Source organism: Lissotriton vulgaris, chromosome 3_1 (genome assembly GCF_964263255.1).
Source record: "Lissotriton vulgaris chromosome 3_1, aLisVul1.2, whole genome shotgun sequence".
Taxonomy (NCBI): Eukaryota; Metazoa; Chordata; class Amphibia; order Caudata; family Salamandridae; genus Lissotriton; species Lissotriton vulgaris.
This window is the reverse complement of record NC_141689.1, coordinates 1,316,249,705-1,316,263,454: the sequence shown is the minus strand read 5'-3', so window position 1 is coordinate 1,316,263,454 and position 13,750 is coordinate 1,316,249,705.

Below are 13,750 nucleotides of genomic sequence, written 5' to 3'. Positions count from 1 at the left end.
GCACAGGACTGGCTGGAGGGTTGGCGGACGACAGGCCTCCCCCGTCGCTCCGGCAGACAAACCAAAAACCGTAATGGAGGATCCCAGCGGGGCCTGCAATCAAACGGTGACGAGGCGGAGCCACTTTCGCCATTGCAAGAAATTCAGGAGGGGGGCGATGACGGAGAACAGTGATCCCCGGATACTGTCCATTTGAACTGAAAATACCGCGGCCCGAGAATGCCGCCTTGCACACTGGGCTGAGGGCCTCCGCGGCCAAGGAGGGGGCCGCCGACTTCGGAGAATCCTTCACCCCAGCGAGCAAGTACTATGTTATGGGTTGGGATCAAGCACTCTGCTGAGTTGGGGGGGCGGGCAGTTCGAAGTCCGTTGAGCAGGGGGGCAGAGAGGGGGGGAGTTGGGGGTAGGACAGATGTTGGGGTTTTAGAATGTTCACAGGGTCTGGACAGAACACACGGGGCACAAGCGCGCAGAGTAGAGGTACAGTGGCATGGCAGGGATGCTCATTACCTGTCCCAGCATGATGGAAAGAGGTACAGGGCGCAAGCGCGTAGAGTAAAGGTACCAAGACACGGCATGAATGCTCACTACCTGTCCAAGCATGGTGGGAGGAGGTGACGTTGTGGGACAGGCAATCCCGTTGAACATTATGTCCTGGAATGTGAGGGGCCTGGGAGACAAAATAAAGAGAGGGCTAGTGTTACAGGGCATAAAGAGACTGAATCCCGCTCTGGTACTACTGCAGGAAACACATCTAACAGGCGTGGCGACACGGGCCCTGGATAGGAAGGGGTACAGCATGATTGTTCACTCTGAATTTACAAAAGGTTCCCGTGGCACGGGGATCTTAATGCACCGAACATCAAAATTCATAGCCCAATCCACTAAGATCGATACGCAGGGACGCTTTGCAGCGACACATGGGCAGTGGGAGGGGAGACCGCTCAACGTGGTGTCAGTATATATCCCGCCGGCACTGCATGCCACTGCTCTTCCAGAGCTGGGGAACTTTTTATTGGAACTACCGGAAGGAGATCTCATTATAGGGGGCGACTTCAATGCCGTGGCACATAACACGCTGGATCGCTTCCCAGTACGCACACAAACACCGGGGCCCTCCCGATTGCACGACTTCATGGAAGCACAGGGGTTGGTAGATGTATGGAGGCAGTCCCACCCAGAAGACCGTCAGTACACATACTATTCAGCGGTTCATGACAGCCTATCAAGAATTGACTACCTCCTCACACTGGGGGGGGGCCTCCTCACTGTAGCCGAAGTCCAAATCCGTCCACGAGGGATCTCTGATCACTCCCCGCTGACACTGTCTCTTTCCAGCCATGAACGTACACGCAAACGCATTTACCCTATCTACCCATGCTACCTTCGTGAACCATTAGTGGTCAAAGCACTAAAAAGGGGCACTAGGTCTTACTTTGCCGAGAATACAGGGTCAGTGCGCTCCCATACAACCTTGTGGGAAGCCTACAAGACAGTTCTGCGCGGGCAGGCCGTTTCTGCTATAACACACCATAAGCACACAAAGCGTCAGGCACTGCTAGACTTGGAGGAACAAATGGACAGGGCCACGCGAGATCATGAGAGAGACCCGACCGAGCACACAAAACACGTGCTCCGGCTGTGTCAGCAACGTCATGCAGACCATGAGCGCCGCAGGGCGTTGGACAGTTTGGCAGCGACAACAAACAGGGTGTACGACGTGGGCGACAAGGCCGGAAAACTGCTGGCCTGGCTAGAAAAAAAAAGGGGAGGGCAGAAGGCCATTCTGAAATTGAGGGACCCTGACGGTGTGGTACAGACCAGCCCGTCACGAATAGTGGAAGTATTGGCGGATTATTTCCAATCCGTATATTCCCCTGACTTCGTGGTCACCCAGGAAATGGTGGAGGGGTCTCTAGAAGGCGTACCTACCAACACTCTGCCACAGGATAAACGGGACGAGCTGGACTCGGACCTGACAATCGAGGAAGTACAGGCAGCGATTGCGGCATTACACCCAGGGAAGGCGCTCGGCCCCAACGGGGTGCCGATTGAGTGGTACAAGGCCATGGCGGAGACGCTGTCTACGCCCCTACTCCAAATGTACGTAGAGTGTCTGGGGAAAGGGCAACTGCCGCCCGATCAGCGTACGGCCACGGTAATAGCAATACCAAAACCCGGTAAACCCCCGGAAGACTGCGGATCATACCGCCCGATTTCCCTCCTTAACGCAGAGAGTAAAATACTGGCGAAACTGTTGGCCACTAGATTGCTGCCACATCTGGCGCACCTGATACACCCGGATCAGTCAGGGTTTATGCCACACCGGAGTACGGCGATGAACCTTCGTCGGCTTCACGGCGTAATGGCACGCGTTCCACTACTGGAACGCTCGACAACCTCGCCAACCTGGGACTCAAGCAACTGGTGTCCACCCCCACCCACCTCGCCGGACACACACTCGACGCAGTCTTCTCTTCCAGCACAGACATCGACTTCAGCCACGCCACAGAGCTTCAATGGACGGACCACAGCTGCGTCCACTTCACCTTCAAGAGAACGACGACCCACCAACACCAGCAACAGGCCGCCCGCAGAAGCTGGAACAAGATCACAGCAGACCAGCTCGCCACCTCCCTGAGCCAGCACCCTCCTGCCAGCTCAGCGAACCCCAGCCAGGCCGCCGACAACTTCACAAAGTGGATCAGCAACTGCGCGGACGAACTCGCCCCACTGAGGACCCCGCCTAGCAGACCCGGCAGCAAGAAGGCCCCATGGTTCACCGACGAACTCAAGAGCTCCAAGAAGAACTGCCGAGCCCTCGAGAAAGTCTGGAGAAGGGAACCGACACCGGACAACAGGACCGCCTTCAAACTTGCCACCCGGAAACACCACCAGCTGATCCGCGCCGCCAAGAAAACAGCATTCAAGGACCGGTTGGACAACAACGCACACAACTGCAAGGAACTCTTCAACATCGTGAAAGAGCTCTCCAACCCCAGCGCAGGGAACAACGACATCACCCCATCGCAAGACCTCTGCAACTCCCTCGCTTCATACTTCCACAACAAGATCGCGGACATACACAGCAGCTTCGACAACCAACCAACGCACACCATGACCGAACAACCACCCCCCACCACCACCCTCCACGCCTGGACCCCGATCAGCACCGAAGACACCATCCGCACGATGAACTCCATCCACTCCGGATCACCGACCGACCCCTGCTCTCACCACGTCTTCAACAAGGCCGACGCTGTCATCGCACCCCACCTGCGAGACATCATCAACACATCCTTCGACACCACCATCTTCCCTGAGAGCTGGAAACACGCCGAACTCAGCGCTCTACTCAAGAAACCAACAGCGGACCCCACCGACCTCAAGAATTACCGCCCCATCTCGCTCCTCCCGTTTCCAGCCAAAGTCATCGAGAAGACCGTCAACAAGCAGATGGCCGCCTTCCTCGAGACGAACGGATCCCTCGACCCCTCACAGTCCGGATTCCGAGCCAACCACAGCACCGAGACCGCCCTCATCGCCGCCACCGATGACATCCGAGCCCTGATGGACAATGGAGAAACAGCGGCCCTCATCCTCCTAGACCTCTCCGCGGCATTCGACACGGTCTGCCACCGCACCCTAGTACGGCGCCTCAGCAACATCGGAATCCAGGACAAGGCGCTGGAATGGATCATCTCCTTCCTCGACAGAAGAACACAGAGAGTCTGCCTACCACCGTACAAGTCAGAGGCCTCCGAAGTCATCTGCGGCGTCCCCCAAGGATCATCTCTGAGCCCCACCCTCTTCAACGTCTATATGAGCCCCCTCGCGGCCATCGTACGCAAACACAACCTCAGCATAATCTCCTACGCCGACGACACCCAGCTGATCCTCTCCCTGACCAACGACCCCGCCGCCGCCAGAGCCAACCTGCACGAAGGGATGAAAGAGGTAGCCAAGTGGATGACGACCAGCCGCCTGAAACTGAACTCGGACAAGACGGAGGTCCTCATCCTGGGCTACTCACCCTCCGCCTGGGACGACTCCTGGTGGCCTCCCGCCCTGGGCACCGCACCCAAACCGACAGACCATGCACGCAACCTGGGCTTCATCCTGGACTCCTCCCTCTCCATGACCAGGCAAGTCAACAACGTCTCCTCGGCGTGCTTCAACATCCTACGCATGCTACGGAAGATCTTCTGGTGGATCCCCACCGAGACCAGGAAGACCGTCACCCAGGCCCTCGTCACCAGCCGACTGGACTACGGCAACGCCCTCTACGCCGGTACCACCGCCAAGCTCCAGAAGAGACTCCAGCGGATCCAGAACGCCTCAGCCAGACTCATCCTCGACATCCCACGAACCAGCCACATCTCCGGACATCTGAGAGACCTTCACTGGCTCCCCGTCAACAAAAGAATCACCTTCCGCCTCCTCACCCACGCACACAAAGCCCTACACGACCAAGGCCCGAGCTACCTCAACAGCCGAGTCAACTTCTACGCTCCCAAACGCCACCTCCGATCAGCCAACCACGCCCTCGCCGCCGTCCCCCGCATCCGAAGAGCGACTACAGGAGGAAGGTCATTCTCCTACTTTGCCGCCAAGACCTGGAACTCCCTCCCAACCGACCTGCGCCTGACCCAAGACCACCTCTCCTTCAGGAAGAAGTTGAAGACCTGGCTGTTCGAGCAGTAGCGGCACCCCCCCCCCCCCCCCAGCGCCTTGAGACCCTACGGGTATGTAGCGCGCTTTATAAGTGTCACTGATTGATTGATTGATTGATTACTGGAGGAACAAGCGGCGGTGCTCTCCTTGGATGCCAGGATGGCATTCGACATGGTGGAGTGGAACTACCTCTTTGCAGTTCTGGCACACCTGGGTGTTGGCACAAAATTCATATCGTGGGTCAGGCTACTGTACACTGAACCCGTGGCACGAGTGGCGGCCAATGGCCACATATCGAGGGAGTTCCCACTAGCAAGAGGCACGAGACAAGGGTGCCCACTCTCACCGTTGCTATTCGCCTTAGTATTGGAACCCTTGGCGACAGTCATCAGAACCACACAGCTGCTGAAAGGCATTCAATGGGGGGGTGATTGGGAAGACAGAGTCTCCCTATACGCCGACGACATGTTAGTCTACCTCACGGACCTCGAGCATGGGGTACCGGTCCTGTTGGCCTTATGCGAGAGACATGGCACGGCATCGGGGTATAAAATTAACTGGTCGAAATCAGTACTCTACATGCTGAGTGGCACTCCACCGCCCCTGACTGCCGACTGCCCGTTGCGGATAGAATCCCTCTCCTTCAAATACCTGGGGATCCAAATCACCCGAGAACATGCAACCTTTCTAGACCTGAACCTTAAGCCACTGCTGGATAGGTTCAAGGCGGACGTGCGACACTGGAAGACCCTCCCATTGACTCTGCTAGGTAGGGCGGCGCTTTTCAAGATGATGGCACTGCCACGCTTCTTGTATGTCCTAGAAAACACGCCAGCAGTGGTTCCACCATCGTTTTTCAGACAGGTATCGGCGCAAGTGTCAGGCCTACTGTGGGGAGATAAACCGGCCAGGGTCGCACAAGCGAAAATGGTGAGGGACTGGTATAGCGGGGGGATAGCGCTCCCTCACCTTGAATTGTATTACTGGGCAGCACACCTTAAGGTGATTAACCAATGGCTGCATATAGCACAGGATGACCCCGCGTACATGGCTGACAGGAGGCAACTAGGCATGAACACCCTACTGGCCCCGCTATATAACAAAAGTCTGCTAACAAAATTGAGAGGTCCGACCAAACACACGGTGGCTATATGGCATAAAGCTCAAAGGCGACTGGCATGGGAGGGAGTAATCACCAAGCTCACACCGCTATGGGATGCCAAAAGCCTAGGTAACCTACGACGTAGTAAGGGGTTTGACCAGTGGGACGACATTGGGATCTCCACAGTGGGGGACATGTGGACAAGGGATGGGGTGATCACATTCGCGGCCCTCAGGGAACAATACGAGATGGAGATAACTGAAACATATAGATATATACAAATCAGGCATGCACTCCTGTCTGTGCTGGAACCGGGCGCTGCGGTCCCAGAATCAGCTCCGTTAGAGGACCGGCTACTAACAGACTACATGGAAGCGGGTGCTACCTCACTTACCTACCGTAAACTGCTAAATAACCTACCGGACCCGCTGGTAAAACTGAAAGAACGCTGGGAGGACGAGGTTGGGGAAATGGACGAGGCAGAATGGAATGCAGCATTGGCATCACCCAAGGAGGCGGGTATATCTACACGCTTTAGACTAGTACAATTTAAAATCCTACATCGGGTCTACTACACCCGCACGACACTACACCGAATCCAGAGGGCAGATCACCCATACTGTCTGAGAAATTGTGGGGAGGAGGGTACACTGTTCCATACGCTGTGGACCTGCCCAAATACTCAGGATTACTGGAGGAGGGTTACACGCACAATGGGCCAGACCTTGCACACCTCATTTACACCTGAACCCAGAATCTGCCTACTGAATGTATGGGACCCGACAGACCTGACACAGCATGGGAAAGGATGGGTAATTATTGGGATGATGTTGGCAAAACGTGACATAGCACTGAACTGGGGGGCAAGCACTACCCCGACCCTGACTCAATGGAGTAGAAACATGGATATGTTAATGATTACTGAAAGGGCAGTCTACCAACAGAGACTCAACCCACGAAAATGGAATAAAATATGGTCACCGTGGAATGTATATAGGGGAGAGATCTGTGAGCCACTACCCGAGGATGAAGATACTGATAGTGAAGGGGAGGATGAAGAGTTAGCGTGAGAGGGAGGAATGGGGGTTGGGATAGGGACATAAGTTAAGGCGGGATGCTTGAGCCTTGCGAATAGAATTGAAAATGATATCAGTCTGGAGAGGTAACATGTACAACGCTTCGGGAAACCTATACTCTCGCAAAAGTATTCAGTAAATTTATACAAACTAGGAAATGTCAAGACCCTTTTTATGGTTGAGTTATAAAAGAGAAAATTGTTAAATTGAAAAGTTGCATAAGTGACTGCAGTCGGCAGAATGTTGAAGCCGCGCAGTAGTAAAGAATACCAATGTATATTCAAACTGTGACTGCAACAATAAAAACAAATAAAAAAAAAAAAAAAAAAAAATCAGATTCCACAACCCATCTTGCAGAAGACATCACAAACATATTTGATATTGTAGACTGAGCCGTTTTCTTAGCAACTTGATCAGCAAAAGCATTCCCCTCGCCCACTTCGTCCACCACTGCCTTATGGGCACTGCATTTTATTATGGCTAGCTTTTTGGGCAAGGTTAGGGCATCGAGTAATCGTAACACCAGGGGGGCCATTCTGTATTTTCTGACCATGAGAGGTGAGGAAACCCCGCTCCCTCCACAGCCGCCCAAAGCTATGGGCTACACCGAAAGCGTATTGGCTGTTTGTGTAGATGTTAACCTCGAGTCCCTCACTTATTCGCAGGCTCGTAATAATGCCACCAGTTCAGCAGCCTGGGCTGATCGATGGGGAACTCGAGATGTTTCAACTACCGTTTTTAAGGTGGTGATTGCATATGCAGCTGTTGTTGTTCCATCTGCTAACTTGAAACAAGACCCATCCACATATAACTCCCCCTAAGGGTCAGATAGAGGAATGTCTGTAAGGTCAATCCTACCCTTCGTTTCTTCTTCAGTTCCGAATATGCATCGTGTACATCATTTGTAATTTCACTCAAAGGGAGTGGTAACAATGTGGCAGGGTTTAACGTGGCACATTGAGTAATCGCAAAATGTGGAGCAAATAGTGTCAATTCATCGCCAGTGAGGCGTGCACTCGTAAGATGCTGTGTCTTAGTTTTATTTAGCAATGCATCCACAGCATGCAGCACCATCACTGTTAAGCTGGAATTTAGAACGAGTCCCTCCGACTGCCGGATGGCCACTGCGACAGCTGCTGTGGCCCTCAGACAGCTAGGAAGTGCTCTGGCAACATTATCCAATGTGGCCGACAAATAAGCGCAAGGTCTTTGCTTACCACCAAATCCTTGCATTAACACTGAAAGCGAGCAACCGTCGACCTCATGCACGTATAGTACAAAGGGTTCACGGTAATCAGGAGTACCCAAGACAGGTGCAGAGCAAAGAGCAGATTTCAAAGAGTCAAAAGAATGCTGACATTCATCAGTCCAAGGGAGGGGTTCAAGCACATCTTTAGTGGTTAAATGCAACAAAGGTTTAGCAAGAAGAGAAAAATTAGGTATCCATTGGCGACAGTAAGAGGTGATGCCAAGAAAAGCACGAACTTCACGTTGGGTGCAAGGGACAGACATGTTAAAGATAATAGTAATACGTTCAGGAGTCAAATGCCTACCCTCCTTCGACAGTAGATGACCTAAGTAGGTCACCTCCTGTCGACAGTATTGAAACTTAGACAAAGACCTTATTACCTTTTGCCGCCAGATGGTGCAACAATTTAACTGTAGCATCCTTACAGCCTTCCTCAGTGTCGGACGCTATCAGTAAGTCGTCCACATACTGCAAGAGCACGTTGCCGTCGGGCAAGACTAAATCGTCTAACAGAGCCTTAAGGGCCTGACTATAGATGCTCGGGCTCTCAATCTAGCCTTGAGGTGCACGACAGAATCTGAAGCTTCGGCCAGATAACGAGAAGCCGAAGATCTGCCTGCTATCAGGATGAATCGAAATACTGAAGAAGGCGTTCTTCAGATCAATGACCGAAAAATATTGGGCAGTTGGTGTGATCATCCTAAGTATAGTGGTGATATCAGTCACTACAGGGTACTGTGGTACGACAATCTTATTAACCTCCCGCAGGTCTATGACAAAACGGTATGCATCGATATTCCCCTGAGATCCTGACTCTGGTGATTTCTTCAAAATCTGGAGAATCGGGCTGTTACAAACATTGGCAGCTGTTTCCTCAACCACCCCTTTATCAATTAAGTCCTGATTGATTGAGAGCAAGGCTCGCTCGCCAGCTGGCGAAATCTTGTACTGGGGTATACGGGGTAATTTCACACCACTTTTCAACGTAATATGGACAGGCGGGATGTCTAATTTACCGACATCCACATCCCCTGTGGCCCATGGTGTTGCAGGGACAGCGTAAAACTCAGGTGGAAGGGGTTCATTTTTAGCAAAACATTGTTTCATACTGTCAGCGTGGGGTTGTATAGTTAAATAAACACCGTCTGGGGATCAATATATTTTAGCATTCAGCTTTTTCAACATATCCAGACCCAATAAATCCTCACCACAATGCAAAGTCAATAGAAAAGGCGAGTCAATAGTAGCGGGACCAATAGTGAAGGGGAGGGGTTTAGAGATGGGGCTTATGACCGGAACTCCTGAAAATCCCACAGATACATTATTTTGCCTGGACAGAGCCGCTCCGGGAACCAATAATCGAGCAACTGAACTATTCATTGCTCCTGTGTCAATAAGAAAATTCTCAGAAGTCCCCATCAATTCCCCTTTCACACAGGGTCCTTGTTGATTGACTGGGATTGACACTTGGCCCCTACTCTGTGCCTGGTGGTGTCTATGGGTGATCGTACCCATCCTGATCTCCAAATGCGTAATCCTCATTATAGTATTGTCTACCCTGAGGGTTATCAAAATGGTTCAGTTCAGACTTGCCTTGAGCCGCCTCTTCCCTATGCATATCACTCCGGTCTGGGCCACCTCGTCCGCGGCCTCGTACCCGAACCGCTCCGTTCTGGGCAAGTAGTAACGGAAACTGAGCTTTCCAATGTCCTTCCTGTTTACAATAAGCACACTGATTTAACCCTAACGTCTGGGCTGCGCCTGCGCCTCTGCCTGTTCCCACCCCTCTAGATACGGGCCCTCGGACTCCTCTCCCTCCTCCCTGTCCTCTAACGACTTGCTGTAACAATACTCGGGTCTTAAGATCCTTGGCCTTTTTCTCCACTTTATCCTTGCTCTCATTTTCCCTGTGCTCATAATATTGTGCCATGCTTAATATCACGGAGGGAGTAGAGGTAGTCCAGGTACTCTCGGCGGCTTGTAACCGCGCAGAAATTTCGGGTGTCAAATTGGTTATGAATCGATTTACAAACAACCGGACCCCGCCTTCTGTGGCTAGGTCCTGTCCGCTGAAATCAATGAAAACTCCTTCAAACCGAGTGAAGATGTTGGAAACACTCTCGTCTTTCTTCTGCCTACAAGCTGTCAATTTATCCCAGTCATCTTTACGGGTGGAATCAGTGTGTGCAGTAAGCTATTATCTTTGCTGGCAAAGTGGTTATTTCATTTCAAGGCCTATCTCCGGGTTTGCGATCTTGGTCCCAGTCTTTCAGCTCATTCCAGGTTCCCCCTAGTTCTGCTGCGTGATCAGTGTCATGAGCCTGTCGCCATATGTCAACCGGGACCAATAACCCGAAAAACAGTTCAACATCTGCTAACATCATTACAGCCGAGGCTGCAGCTTCAGTTAGCTCTTTGTAATAAGCAGTGGGGTTCTTGCGGGGGTCAGGCAATTGTGATTTTAAAGCAAGAACCTCACTTCGTTTCCATGGAGTATACACCCATTGTTCCTGAAACCGGGCCTCTACTCGAGCTCTTATAACCTGGCCAGCACCATCACGTGCTTCAGGAACTGCGGGATGAAAAATCGGGTGCACTTCTGTAGGAAGGTGGATACCTGACAATGGTTACCCCAGATTTTTTGCCTAGTGTTTAGCTGGTTTTTGACTTAGTTGGCCTGGGATCCTGCTAATCAGGGTCCCAGGCTATCTACTCTCTCTGTAAAATGGACTCCATGTACCCTAGGTACATCTCCAATTGGATATTGGGTCACCTTATCAGCCCCTGTACAGTGTATTACAGGTACCCAGGACATAGGTGCATCCAAGGCCTACCAGGGGCTGCAGCATATCTTTTGCCATCCCTGGCTGGCCATCCAAACTGAAACAACTGGCTGATCACTCAGCTGGGGCAAGGTCGTGTAAACACCCCTTGCTTAGATATAGTATGCCTATATCTAAACCTATATCTGGACGCATATACACCTATAAGTCACTCCTATGGCAGGCCTTATCAATCCTGGAGGCAGAGTGCTTGGTTTTATGTGAGATGGTGCTCTATCATGAGCTGAGCCTGTCTGCAGCTGTCGGGACCAACTCCCTTAGCTGTTCTGGGATATTGCCATACCATATACATTATAATCCTTGCGGTTACTTGCTAACTTTGGTTTGGCTTTATCAAAACATGTCGTGTAAGATGTCATACACTTTGGAATACTACCCCCTCGCCAGTCCTGGCAACGGGGGTAGCATTCCACCCTTCTAGAGGGAGAAGACATGTTACTTTGCTTATATGCAGTTAAATCTAACCAGAGCCCCAGCATCACAAAATGGATGCTGCTGCCACAGACACAAGTCTGGCCTCCTGCTGATGACCGAAACTCCGGCAGGGCAGGCCTGGAAAAATGGTATCCTGTCACAGGGAGGTGTTACACCACCCCAGACAGAAGATAGTGGATTGTAGCAGGGAGGGTTGAATGAAACTAGACACTGCCTGGGGCGTAGCCCAGTTCAAACCGGTGCTGGGGCACTCCAGCCCCAGCTCTGGCCCAAAACTGGACAAAGGGAAAGGGGTGTAACCACCCCCTTCCCAGGTTCCACCCATAGGAGGGACCTAGCAGGTGATCCAGCCCCTAGATTTGGAATAAAGGTAGGAGCTGTGCTAATGCAAGTTAGATCATCCTGACTGAAACTTTGAAACATACATCTGGACCCTTCGACATCCTACTCGACGTAGAAGACTGAAGAATCTCCCTTGTGGTCAGGGAGTGGCCACCCTGTGCAAGCAGGTACCATCAGCGCGATGAGACTTTCTTTGCCATTGCTCCCACCTGAGCTCCAACAACAGAGACTGACAAGACCTGGACTCCCAGACTTCCAACAGCCCGATCCACAGTCCTAGCAAAGCTTAGACCCGTGGAGGCGATGAGAGACGTGGAACCGGCCATCTTGAAAAGTCAACAAAGTGCTTCCTGTGCAGCTCTCGAGACTCCCTCGACGTTGTGCTTCGGGTTACAAGAAGCCCCAGCCCTGAGCTGCTTTTGCACCAAAGATCACCTCTACACACTCGTTGAGTGCTGCGTGGGGCTCTTTTGCAATTTCCTGCTAGACACGTTGTCCAGTCGCTTGCCCATTGGCTAGTGGCCTCTGTGACGACGAAACTATAAAACTACACTGCTGGTTTGGTTGCTCCAGACTGGCCCCAGCTCCCCTGAAAAGGAGCCACCGATCTGACCTTCCCGGTCTGATCAAGAAGACATCTTTGAATCCTGCGTGGGTTACCTTTGCCAAGGCTTGATGACTCCGAATCGAGTACCGACACCGTCGACAGCAAGAGCCTTTGTGAGACAGCTCATGTTCACCAGCTGGTCATCCTCGATCCTTCCTGGTCCATGTGGCAGCGGAGACAAACACCTCAACATCACCTGATTGCAACCCGACATCACCTGGTTCCTTCCTGGTTCCTCGCTGGTCACTGGCTAGTGACCTGAACTCTGTCCCCTCTGCTTTCAGGTACTCTACATCTTCGATCCACCTTTGGATCCAACCGGACTCTTCTCTCCTGGCCGCCTGCAGCATCTTCATCTACAGGCTCCATAGAACTCCACGACGAAACCCAACACACTTTGGCACCTATGCACCCGCTTCCTGTGGGTGAGGTAACGAGTTAACTCCAGTGCTCCCATAGGGGATTACACCTCTAGTGTCCTAGTTTTAAGTGGCTAAGTTCTAGTCCAGTGGGAAGTCTCCGAAACCCATAACTTTCTGATTTTTACGCACCATTGACTTGTATGGTAAACGCGGTGGCCTATAGACTCTGCACCAGTATCCTGTGGGCCTCTCCCGACCTAACCTTCGTTAGTCCAGTGTAGGCCCAGCGATTCCCAAGGCCCTAGGCCTGTTCATTGTTCGTGACGTGGTACTTATACCACTTTCTTAATATATGGTTTGAGTGGCCACCCGGCCTAGCCATAATTGTGCCGCTTATTGTATGTTATACTGTGTCCTTTGTTTAACACTTGTGCTCCTGTGCTCATAAAGAGTTAGGGGGATTATTCTAGAAATAAATACATATATTTTATAATATATAACTTGTGTGGTGTCCTTTCATTTGGTATTAAAAGGGATTGCATATGGTAAAACAGCTGGCTTCACATGCCCTCTTGAGTTTAGCCTAGGACTGCTTTGTCCACGCTACCATTTGGATAGCTGCTCTATAAGGTTGACTTACAACCAATCACCATTAGGGTCGTTTGGACTGGTACAAGGTGCTCACTAGAGTTAGTGGTCATCATATACCAGGCCAATTTCTCACAACTTCCCTCATGGGATGCTGATAATCCCAATTGGGACTTTTTACATACATTCTGCCTCGATATTTTACTAAAGTTTCTACGTTTTTGTACACCTCCACTGGATTAAGATCGAACTTGTGAGCTCGATCCGGATGTCATACAATATTTGGGGTGCCATTCTGTCCTGAAAGCATTATCCCCAGGCATCAATAAGATAGCGGGACATTTGATGCAAAGCATGTTGTTGCATAACTGGTTTGAGAGCCTTGCTGCTACCTGTTTGCCACACGCTGGGTCTCTGCGCTTCAGGATTTACCTTTGTTCACCGAGTTACTTCTCGCAGAACCCGCTTCGCG